Genomic DNA, 12417 nt, shown 5'->3' with positions numbered 1-12417 from the left:
ATGGCGGTACCTACTCATACAGGCTCAAAAATTACGCACCGCCGCCGGTAATGCCGGTTTGCGATCCGATATACCGGTATACTCAAATAAGAAACCAGGCCTTTGTTATGTGTTCCAGTGAAACTAATTATCTTTATAAATATATACATTATTATGTTACTTTAACTCAACGAAGTCAAGAACAGAAAATGTAACAAAATTTCACCTCACATTCACCTAATTTGTATCACTTTGTTACCAACACTCTCGCACTCGTTACGTTTAATTCAATTTACAGAAACAGTAACTAGTATGTTCCTTTGCCTATATCAGCCTTTTGGAGGCGGTCGCCCACATCTTCAATTACGTTATTCGATAAGGGAATTATTTATGATCTTCGGGCGGTCGCTTCTATCGAATTAAAATTCATTGTTTCTCTTATCCTGAAAACGAAAGATATACCGAGGTCGCGAGATATCTTTGCTTTATCTCCGCGACAGGAATAGGCTTTTAAAGAAGAGGGTTTGATAGCGAATGGGGGAAACAATTACGTGACCTCTCCAAATTCCGAACCGATTCGTCCGCCTGATCTATTTGTTTCAAAAGTTAACTTTAGAGGCGCTATATCGAATTTCTTGAATGGTATATCTGGGGCTATTCGTTTTGATTATTGGGGATTAGATGACTATAGATGATAAGAAGTTTTATTTTATTTATTGGGTGTCTTGTAAAGCGGTGATAGGGGTTTTATGCTTTAGGACTATATAAAGGTTTGGTTGTTCATTAAGTTCAAGTTAAAATAAGAAATGAGAACTCGAAAAATTGATGTCACGTAATAGGCAAATTTATCAATGAATATTTTTTTTGAAATTATAGTTCAATTATTTGTACATTGTTGTTGTTGTTGGTGATCCTTAATTTTTCTTATCTAATGTAAAGGTTTGTAAACCTGTTTTTTGTAATAGAACAAAATGAACAACGCCATTTTTGCTTACGGCCCATCAGAAAGATCATCAGAAAATTATTCTGAACAATGATAAAGGTGTTGGAGTAAATACAGAATGTCAGTCCTGACTGACCGGTACTGAGAGACTAAGACCCCTGTGATGCAAGGCTTGATATTTCGCCACCTCGTATCAAAAAAGCCCCAATGTAGTCGAAGGGCAATATCCTTCCCAATTTCAGTCACAAAAGTAATCCCGAATATCAATGGCAAATAAGATATTAGCCGAATGCTTTTGTAAATGACTATCATAACTCTATTTCTATCTGTAATCATATTAAATCTCGTTTTATCTTTCGAGTACTGTTTAAAAAAAAGAGACCCATTTCTGTTCCTAACTCTATGACAAAAGCTAAACAAAATCAAACTCGCAACAATCTGGTCCAAATGCAAAAATGCGCTTCCTTTTTTAGTTTCACAGTTATATGTGAAATGTGAAGTTCTTACGTTACGAGTTCGTAATATGATAAATATGCGCATATTGTATATTGTATGGTAAACTGGCCTCAAATAGTACGAGATGCATTCGTTTGGTACACGGTGACCTCTGCACCGGGCGACAGGATCGGATACATTACCCGTTTTATTATTCAAACGTGTGTTTCAAAATAGAATACATTTTCCTTGTTACACGATGTGTACATGTAACGCAAGAAGACATATATTTTGGAAGTACATTAATTCAGTTGATAAAAACTAAGCGATTGTTAGGTTTGGAGTCGGAATATGTATATTAGAACTTTAAATGATTTTTTTTTCTTCGATGGGTATACGGATCCCGTAGACACCAATAACGTAAATACAACAACCTCACCTTGAGATATGAGTTCTAGGTCTCAGTTCTGTAGGGCAACGGCTGCCTTACCCTTCAAACGGGAAAGATTTATATACCTTCGCGTCAAAAGTAGGCAGGGTGGTGTTACCTACCCATGCGAGCTTATAAGCCGCCCTGCCAATAACGAAGTTTGTTTCCAATGGTTTATTTGAAAGTTTTTTTAAATCGAATTTAATAATTTTTTTTAACGGAATTCTTATCAGTACGAAGTCACCCAAAATATCGAGAAACTCTCTAAGTTGATATTAATCAACAAAATTTATAGGCATTTAAAAATTATGAAACATCAACATGGTGAGAATAGATTCCAAGATCTGCCTCGACTGCGTTTTATTAAAAGACTTAATTTCATCCGGCTCGCATTACCGGTAAAAAGCATCGAACGGTAATGTTACAAGAACTAATGTATCTATTTGTAATACATCCGGTAACATCCGGCTTCTGCAGCAGCTGTGAGCTGAAGTTGAATAATTCGCTTTAACATTGCTTCAAGAACTTTTGCGACGCGTTCATATAATAAATGCTTTCAAGTTTATTTTGTTTCTAAGATTATTCAGTCATTTACAGTTTTCTTGGTAGCGATGTTTGACGGCGAATAACTTATAAGAGAAGTTTATTTTTTATTTCCCTCTTGTCATTAAATAAACACTTTTTTTTATTGCTTAGATGGGTGGTCGAGCTCACAACTCCCCGTATGTTAAGTGGAAGACCATAGACATCTACTACGTAAATGTGCCACCCACCTTGAAATATAAGTTCTAAGTTCTCAAGTATAGTTTCAACGGCTGCCCCACCCTTCAAGCCGAAACGTATTACTGCTTCACGGCAGAAAAAGGCAGGATCATGGTACCTACCCGGCGGACTCACAAGAGGTCCTACCACCAGTATAATATGTTTTATTATAAATTAGCTTATCTATTGCTTTATTCCAAATATATTGTCAAAAATTAATTCTGCCTAAGTGATTAGGACAATAGTACGGTTGCATCGCTAGGCCTGCTGAGCACACAGAGTGCCCTATTATTGCAGGCATGTGACTTCAAAATGTTATTAATTTAAGACAAAAATAATAGTTAAACAGCTCATTAATTCAGTTAGGTACGTAACTTTTTTACCTACCTTACTAATAATGAACGTACGCTCGAAAGCATACGTTCATTTTAGTTGGTCACAGTAGTTAATGGACATCTTACCGCAGATAATTATTATTAATCCTTGTTTTAGTCGAGTCAAAAAAGTTATTGATCTTTTGTATTGCTTTTTTACTGGTATTTAAGATGATCTACGTGAAAAAGGACAGGTCAAGAGATTAATTAATGAATTAAAATTGCAGCCACTATGGACTCCGGTATCCACTTAGAACCAGGGGGATCGAAAGTAACCTGCGAACCTAATTCGTATAAAAACTCATATTTTCTGTATAGTGCTACTTTTGCCCAAATATACAGAAGATATAACCTATCTGGTTAAAAGTGGATATTGCCTTCCATAGACCAGGCAATAAACACAGACTTTTTTTTTCCCTACCTAAGCTGATAGCCTTGAGAGGCTATTTCAGCGTAACCTTAACTAGTGGGTGAGCTCACGAGGCTCAAACCCGAGTGATGCTAACACTGACCCTAGCAAGAGCAGTGCTTCGCAGAATCTACCACCGGATCGGAAATGCGACCCACTGAAAAGATCCGGCGAGAAACTCAGTGGGCTGTGTCTATGGGTTAATTCGCTCGTCGAGCCCTTCGTCGCAAGCGACGGGTTCGAACACAGATGGAAGAGACAGCTAGGACAGGGCTGGTTTCCTTGAGCTTCATTTGAAGAATGACAAATCGTCGCCCCGGGATATTGTACGTCCTTTCTACAGCTAATTCCAGACAGATGATCGATCGCTAGAAGCGGACGGAACGAAACCTAAGTGAATCCAGGTAAAACTAGTGGACTCCGCTGCGATGAAAAGTAATATGACTGTAAAAACAGACTTAGAGTTGATTTCTCCTACGCAAAATTTACTTGAGAATTAATTACGGTCAGTTTAATTTTACGTGTTTTACTCGTTATGTGTCTTTGTTTTTGTTTCAAAACTTTTTGTAAATTTTGTTAATTCACGGACTCGAACTCCGGCGTCGATAAGTGGTGGATGGTTGGACCGGAAGGCGAGTTCTTTTTCCCGCAAAATCTCGAGTGGCCTGCAAAATGTTCCCGAATTGACTTTTCTCTTTTTAAGGACGCTCTGATATTTTTTGTTCGTCTTTTTATGAAGTTTTGAAGTGCCCAGTTCAGTTGTAGCCTTATTGTTTATATGAAACGAGGTATTTCGCTAATTAGACGTCTGTGCTATAAGATTGTATTTTATTTATAGCTTGCAATTTTTGTTTAAGAAAAGGAAATAGATTATTTGTGTTATTATTTTAAACTAAACTAATTATGCCAATATTAATATTGGTATATATATTTGTGGTTTATACTTTGATGTATAAATCAATTATATAATGTAGATTGTTATAAAATACGTTCGTATTTGACATTTACCAGTAGAAAAAGTAAAAACAAATATCTATTTTAAAATATAGAACAACATAACATCACTAACTTAACCGTCGTATAAATTTAAATTAACTATTTTATACTTACAACACTGTCTAATCTATTACACAATACACAAAAAAACAGTTAATCCAAACAATCACAAAATTTTCACTTCGCGTCAATACAAATTTTAAATTTCGCGCCAAACGAACCGCATGCGACACAACCTTCCCGAATACCGGCCGGGAAGCAACTGAGATCGGCTTGGTCCTCTTGGCTCGCAGTCTAGACGAGGGCTGTGTGCGACGCGGGGGACAAGGGCAAACCAACCCCGGCGTAGATTAACCAAGAAAAACTATTTGATAAATACAGAAAGCTCACCTAATTTGGGGAAAACCTGTTGGTGAATGTTGACTGTAATTACTCACAATAATAATTAGAAGTCTCTTTTTTCACGTAACTAATGTAACATTTATGATTTAACGAATGATAAGTTTTTTGTTCCACCCCAAATCTTTAGTAAACAGTTGGCCTTAATAACCTGGTATCGGGAAACCTTAACAGCTAATTCACCCAACTATTGAATGCAGTTCCTTCTTGCTTAGATTTTGACCACTTATCCGACATACCTTTCTTTTTTTATGATTGAATGATTACTGCTGGCCCGGAGACCTTTCCAGTTTCACTAGGACAGGTGGGTAAGCAAAGGCTGAGCCAGGAGGGGTGGTATTTGTTAACAGCTGCCCGAGCACCTCGGATGGAGACCTAACAACTCAAGAGCAACTCCTTCGCGAATGAATCTACTACCGGATCGGAATCGCGAACCACTGAGAAGATCCGGGGAGAAACTCAGCTTGCTGATGCATAGGTTAGGTTGCACGTCAACCTCTTTGTCGAGTCCGAAGAGTACGGCTACCTGGGTTTCGAAGCCTGCTCCTAGTCTTAGAGCTGAAGGTGTCTAACGCAAAGGTTATTGGATCTGATGGATCCGTAAGGACATGTTCGACCTAACTCTAAGCCTTTATACCCAATCCTAACAATTTATCGTGTTAGTTTATTCCAATGTAATGTCAACCGTAAACCTATTAGCTAGAAATACGAAATTAGAGCATGTAACGATTGTTTTGAAACCACCAGTACTGATCAGGACTCCAAAGTGACAGCTCATAATACGCACTGTGTCGGCGACGTAATTCTATACTAGGCTTTGAACCCGGCTGGATAACGAAACTTACGATTTGGGTCTCAAATCGTGAAACTGGCAGCCGAACATGCCACATGGAGGTAGCCTCCTCGACTAGCTTTGATGAACATGGCTCCAACATAGTAGGCAGCCGTTTGATTATGCAATTGGTATTGATGATGTCTGTGAGCGACGATTTCTTACCATTAAGTTAGAAGCTAAATCGACAATGGAAATAGAAAAGAAGTCTTTTTTTTGCTTAGATGAGTGGCGCTCACAAAGTGATTACCGAAACCCATAGACATCTGTAACGTAAATACCGCCACCGACCTTGAGACATGAGTTCTGAGGTCTCAGTTTTAACAGTACAACGGCTGCTCCACTCTTCAAACCGAAACGCATTATTGCTTCTAGACAGAAAAGGCAGGGTGATGGTACCCACCCGTGCGGACTGGGTCGTACCACCGGTCCTATCAAATTTATAACAAAAGGGTTCATTCGAACAAAATTCGGATATTAAAAGTATTTCAGGAACAAATTTGGCTTTTTCTATTTACTAATCTATTACCGTTTTAAATTAAATAAAAAAAAATCACCGTAAACTTACCAAAACAAACATTACATTTTGACCTCGTTTCGATACTAAAATACTGCTAATTGTACTTATTTTAAATGTACCGAATCGGTTAGAAGATCTATTTTATGTCTTCATTCGAGGCCAAGCACCTAAACAGCGAATTCTAAAAACACCATTTCATAATATGGTAATGCTTATTACTAGTCCATTTCGTAGTGAATGGGTAATAGAATTCAAATTTTCTATTAATAAAATGTCTGCATCAGCGCACTGGAAATCCAAAATAGGGTTGTCAGATTTCATGTTACACGTTCCTTTTCAGAAGTAGTGTGAATTAGGAATGAAAGTATATATAATACTAGCGACCCACCCTCGCTTCGCTTCGGAAACTGTAATTTATTATTGATTTCTCCACTATTTAATGGATGTTATTATACATTCAATCACTCTATCTATTAAAAAAAATCGCATCAAAATCCGTTGCGTAGTTTTTAAGATATAAGCATAAATATGGATATAGGGACAGAGAAAGCCACTTTGTTTTATATTATGTAGTAATTAACTATAAACAATTTAAACTCTTTAAATATATTCACGGATGATGACTAGGCAAAAAAATGAAAAAGCTTCAGTCATAAAAGTATTTACTGTAACCATTAATGAAGCCTGATAATTGATATTTTGTTTCGTCCGACTTAAACAACTTTATAATATTTACTTGAATCTTTTAATTGACATTAAAATATTAAAATAACGCTTTGGTATTTCACCTCCTTAATCAGTTTAGGTGGATAAATAAACAAATGAGCAGTAATGGAAAAAAGTAAATTCAACAACACATATCGCGAACCTTAGTCGAGAATAATCCGTATTGATCTAGTTTAAATTTAGTACAGTATGTATACTAAAACGGGAACTCGCAGACTTATGCGGACCGTAGAATTGTAGACTTCTGACTGACTGTGCATTTTCCATGCAGGCTCTGATCTTGACAATTCAATACTAATAATTACTTATATAGAATTATTAATAAGTGAAATAGATAAATATTGCTTATAATTCATAAATTCTTTGGCAATGAATTTGAGGTTCACCGGTTAAAAATTTTATTTAACAGTATAGATATTCGTTTATCAAGATTTTAGAAAACAATTAATTTACAAAATTCACAAAAGGGGACTAAGGAAAATTCAATTATTACCAATTACATATTATACATTTATTTTTTATATTTATATTTTATAATATTATATCAAAATCACTTAAAAATCTCGCATTTTTATTTGCCGAGAATAATAAAACTTAAAAGAGAATAATATTATTTTGTCAACATAGAAAACAGATATATTTAGTTAATATTTCAGCCCACTTAATGATATTTGTTATTAGGGTCGAGAGGGTACCTAACGTCAAGCCAAGAGGATGTTTCTCGCTAAGACATTTTTAAAACCACGTAGAAAGCATAAAAGGTAAAAAAGAAAATAGCATAGTGCTCGAGAAATATCGAAAAGCAGTGTTAATTACAAAGCATGATACCGATAATGACCTCTGATAACGAACACTCCTAATTCAGGTAGAATAAATGGTGTATGCTTCAATTCCAGATGGTGCTAATAAATGAAGATCAAGACAAAAATCCCAATACGATAACACAAATAGAACTAAAATATGTCCATATACTAAGAAGTTATAAACTCTCATATCCAAAAATCTACATAAAAGTATAATAAATACAAATTTTTCATAATACTGCTCTCAATCGCACTTCCAAGTGATAAAGGTAACAGAATAAAATAAGTGCACTCAGACCGCGTCTACCAAATATCTGGAACAAAAATGATTGAGAAGTATCTACTGATACCGAATCCCGTGGAACGTGAAAGGCCTTCACGGTACTTACCACCAAACATCGAGGCTATAATAATAATTAATTGTTCTCTTTATTTTCCTACCTAACCTAGTGGTTTTGAGAGACCATTTCAGCGTAGCCTTGACAAGTAGGTGAGCTCACGGGGCTCAAACACGACGACGTTGCTAACACTAACCCTAGCAAGAGCAGTGCTTTGCAGAATCTACCACCGGATCGGAAACGCGACCCACTGAGAAGTTAATTGTTCGCATGTTCCAATACAGTATGAAATCATTTTAAAAAAATGTTGTTTTGTTTTAAACATACAATGTTTTGACTATTTACATATTACTAGAGGTCCCGCAGTAGTCGAAAATCGACTGTAAGAATTAATTGGAATTATAAGTTTCTACACTACTATGATTGTATTTTATACTTCTATAATCACAAGTTTCGCCAAAGCTACACTATAAAAAAATATTAATAAAGACAAACAATATTTAATCTATTCTCAATTTGACCACAGACGTCAAGAACAACAGTTTGACAATAAATAGTATGCATGCGTGTGTGCGTCAAATACATGGTATGTAGTGTGTGTAATGTTTTCTTTATTGATTTAATGTATCTTTTATGCATTATTTTAAAAAAATATTAACATTGTGCACTTCTTCTCTATATTCTCTCTAAGTGTGGAAAATTTTATATTCCTCCGTCCGCGCAATTTTCGTAAAAAGGGATACAAAGTTTTTGCTTAACGTATTAATATATAGATATCCACCGATTTCGTACTGTCACGTTTAAAAATTACAACAGGATCAATGTCAATGTCTTTGATAATACGGGATGCGGGTAAAATGACAAATAGATCAACGTAAAAACTAGTGGCACTGAATAATTGAGTCGTAATGATACAGCGTTTCTACTGACGCATCGGATAATAACTGTTGGAATTGAAAACACACACGTATTAAATTCGATACGGAGTTTCCCAAAGATCAATCCTAAAAATTATTTAATATTAAATAATACTATCTCCAATATTCATAATTGTTTATTTATTATGGTTCTAACATACTGTAGATATCAGGAGTTATACATACAAAAGCAATTGTTTGTAGTACCATCGTTGAGAACCTTAGGCTGCGATAGGAAATTGGGGCTGACTTTATTTTGTGTTATATATTCCAAGAAGGCTACTCGGAGAATACTCTAGGTTTAATTCGACATTTCTATTTCACAAATACAACAACTAGTTGTAGGACCTCTTGTGAATACGCACGGGTAGGTACACCACCCGGCCTATTTCTGCCGTGAAGCAGTAATGCGTTTCGGTTTGAAGGGTGGGGTAGCCATTGTAACTATACTGAGACCTTAGAACTTATATCTCAAGATGGGTGGCGCATTTACGTTGTAGATGTCTCCAGTAATCACTTAACACCAGGTGGGCTGTGAGCTCGTCCACCCATCGAAGCAATAAAAAAAAACTGCCTACAGCGTGTATCCCCACTGACGCACAGATAATTCCGAATTATTTTTATTATTATTTAGTATATGGGCGATAGTGATGATCACTATCACGGATTTATTCCTATTTCTGTGACGAAACAGTATTCGATCCACTGTGAACAGACAGCATTAGAACTTCAACATTCTGCGCTCTTGGCTACTCATGAATGTTTGAATTTCGAACAATATACATACATTATAAAAAAAAATCTTATCCATTGATTAAAATATTATTTTGCTGGAAATGATTCGTTATTTTTGACACAGTTGAAGTTCAAAAACGAAAATATATGAGCGAGTATTTCTTTGACTAACTCCATCAATAGGCAAAGCATTTCTGATCCGGTGGTAGATTCTGCGAAACACTGCTCTTACTGGGGTCAGTCAGCAATACTCCGGTTTGAGCCCCGTGAGCTCACCTACACACGTTAGGGTGAAGCTGAAATAGCCTCTCAAGGATATCAGCATAGGTAGGAAAAAAAAGGCAAGGAGACGGATGAGACAACGAGAGCGGTGATTGATCCAGTTTTGTTAATTCATGATAGTTTAAGATACAATGAAACACGAGTACAATAACAAACCGAGAATTTTCAAGCAAAAAGTTGTACAGACATTTCGGCTTCAAAATTTTATAGGAAAAGCGGTGCTCGAGCCTCCGCGGAGGACGGATCGAGCTGCAGCTTACAACCCTCGATGTTAATTTAGCACAGCGTTAAGCCGTGAAGAATTTCAATTTCGTATCACGTATGTCGCCGCCGTGTTTTTACTTTAGATTTTCTGTTAAAATAAATAAGTTCTTTATTCGGTTTTGAATTAATAGTAATTGAAATAGAATGTATACTGCGCTTTCCACGATGAAGAACATTTGTTTTATTGTTTAGACGGGTGGACGAGCTCACAGCCCACCTGGTGTTAAGTGGTTACTGGAGCCCATAGACATCTATAACGTAAATGTGCCACCCACCTTGAAATATAAGTACGTATAATATATAATAAGTACGTATATAATAAAGTATAATATAAATATATAATAAAGTATAGTAAGTACCGGCATTGCTGAAGTCCATGGGCGACGGTAACCACTCACTATTAGGTGGGCCGTAAGTCCGTCTGCCTACAAGGGCAATAAAAAAAAATAAAAAAAAATCCTCGAGGCTACTAGTAACAAGTAGTAGTAGTACAATAACAATAACTTGTACTGCTTGATTGTTGCCAGTTAGTTGTAACAAGCTCCCTACATGTTACTAGTAGCCTCGAGGAGATTTGACCCCCTCCTGGCTGAGCCTTTGCTCGCCCACCTGTCCTGGTGAAGCTGGAAAGGCCTCCGGGCCACCAGTAATCTTTCAATCATAAAAAAAAAACAAGCAGTAAAAGCAAGCAGGTTAAAGGCTAAGAGACTTTGACCTAAGATCTAAAGCTCCATATTTAACTCCAATAGGCAGTAATTTATGTTCGCCTATTTCCTTTTAGCATAAAAGGAAAATCAATTGCATCGAAACCCGATCAAACGAATTTTATCGAAAACAAGTTTCAACAGAATCCGAAAATACTTTCGAGATAAGTGACCACCCGTCTGTAGTGTTTACAGGACAACTCTGGAACGCTTCCAAAAGTTTCACTGCGGCCTCATTAACGGGGCTGTGTTAATACAGAGTGCTCGTGAAATCTTTTAAAGACAACTGTTAACTCCGGAGAGCTACTTCATTAGAAAAGGTAGATCATTATTTACGTTTTAATTTAAGTCATAGCGAGAGGCTTTTGTCAGCAATTATATTGATTATATAACTATATGGTCACCCAATTTGTAGTTCAAATATAATTTTATTAAAAAAAAAGACATTATGACAATTTATTATCACACATACCGAATTATGATTAAGTACAAACCGCGCGCATATTGATTCGTATATCGTCTAAATATTTTTATTCAACTATTAAATCAATATAAGTAATAGTCAAAAGACAGATATATTCCTTATTCAATAATCACAATTTCTAAAAACAGTAACGAAAATAATTTATTTTATCGACCGGCAACTTGTTTCAAAGAGAGAATTAACGATCCCACATCGATTATATTTCACGATCGAGCACAACACTTTATCGAAACCCGAACTTCATTCCGTATCGATACGTATCCTCTATAATAAAAATATACATCTGCCTTTGACAAAGGGAGTATTTGTGATGGTCACTCATTGTTCAACGCAAACCATTTACAATAGTAGACATCACAGATCACCGTACTACAATAGTTCGCTTTTGTATGGTACGGAAAAGCAGAAACTATTTTGTCGTATATTTTTTGACATCAAAAGACACAGACTAAAATTATTTCATAGTCGAAAATTTTAAACGGCAAGATTTACCTGCGTGTGAGCTTCGTATTTGGATAGTGATATTCCGTGTTACGCGTAGGTTGAAGCCGTTTTATTTTGACAAACGGACGTGGATTCCCTTTGTTGTCTTTAACGCGATATATCAAACTGTGACATGTGATTTTGTCACTAAAAAAATGTGTTTTTGTGGAGTTTTTTGAGGTACAACAATGAACTTGGAGTCATTGTAAAAGTAGTGGAGGAGACGATTATTTTTGCCATGATTTAGTGCCTCAGGGATTTCATTCAAGCAATATCGTTGCCTATCCTCTATCAAAGAAAAAAAATATCCTCGAAAACATCGTTTTCAAAATCAATTTATAATCGAAACCATTATATAAGTGGATATTCTTTTAATGCGATAATTTATGAGTTTAACCATCGAATGTGCGACCACCCGTCAGCCGACACCTTACTAACGATGATTCTGGTCGACAATACCGGGAGTACAATGCAAGGAATAACGACTTTCCGAGACCGTATGCATTGATACTGCATTGCCGGACTAAACAGCCAAAAACAAAAGACGAATATAAATCACTACCCTGTACCCCACGCGATTCAATTCTAAAACACTCCGTCGA

General features: G+C 36.2%; 1 protein-coding gene across 2 annotated transcripts in view; it reads right to left on the bottom strand.

Annotated features, from left to right (window-relative positions):
* LOC101740786 (protein sax-3) overlaps positions 1 to 12417 on the bottom strand; it is an 85722-nt gene that overhangs the window by 47087 nt on the left and 26218 nt on the right. The window contains exon 1 of one of the 2 annotated variants that reach the window (XM_012691922.4): positions 4443 to 4582. The exons of the other annotated variant lie outside the window; for it this stretch is intronic. The gene's annotated coding sequence lies outside the window, so the exon portion shown is untranslated. Of the gene's footprint in view, positions 1 to 4442; positions 4583 to 12417 lie in introns of those variants that run through there. 2 annotated transcript variants of the gene reach the window in all.

This window comes from Bombyx mori, chromosome 13, assembly GCF_030269925.1.
Source record: "Bombyx mori chromosome 13, ASM3026992v2".
In the NCBI taxonomy this organism is placed as follows: domain Eukaryota; kingdom Metazoa; phylum Arthropoda; class Insecta; order Lepidoptera; family Bombycidae; genus Bombyx; species Bombyx mori.
This window is presented reverse-complemented; position numbering and strand designations above follow the sequence as displayed.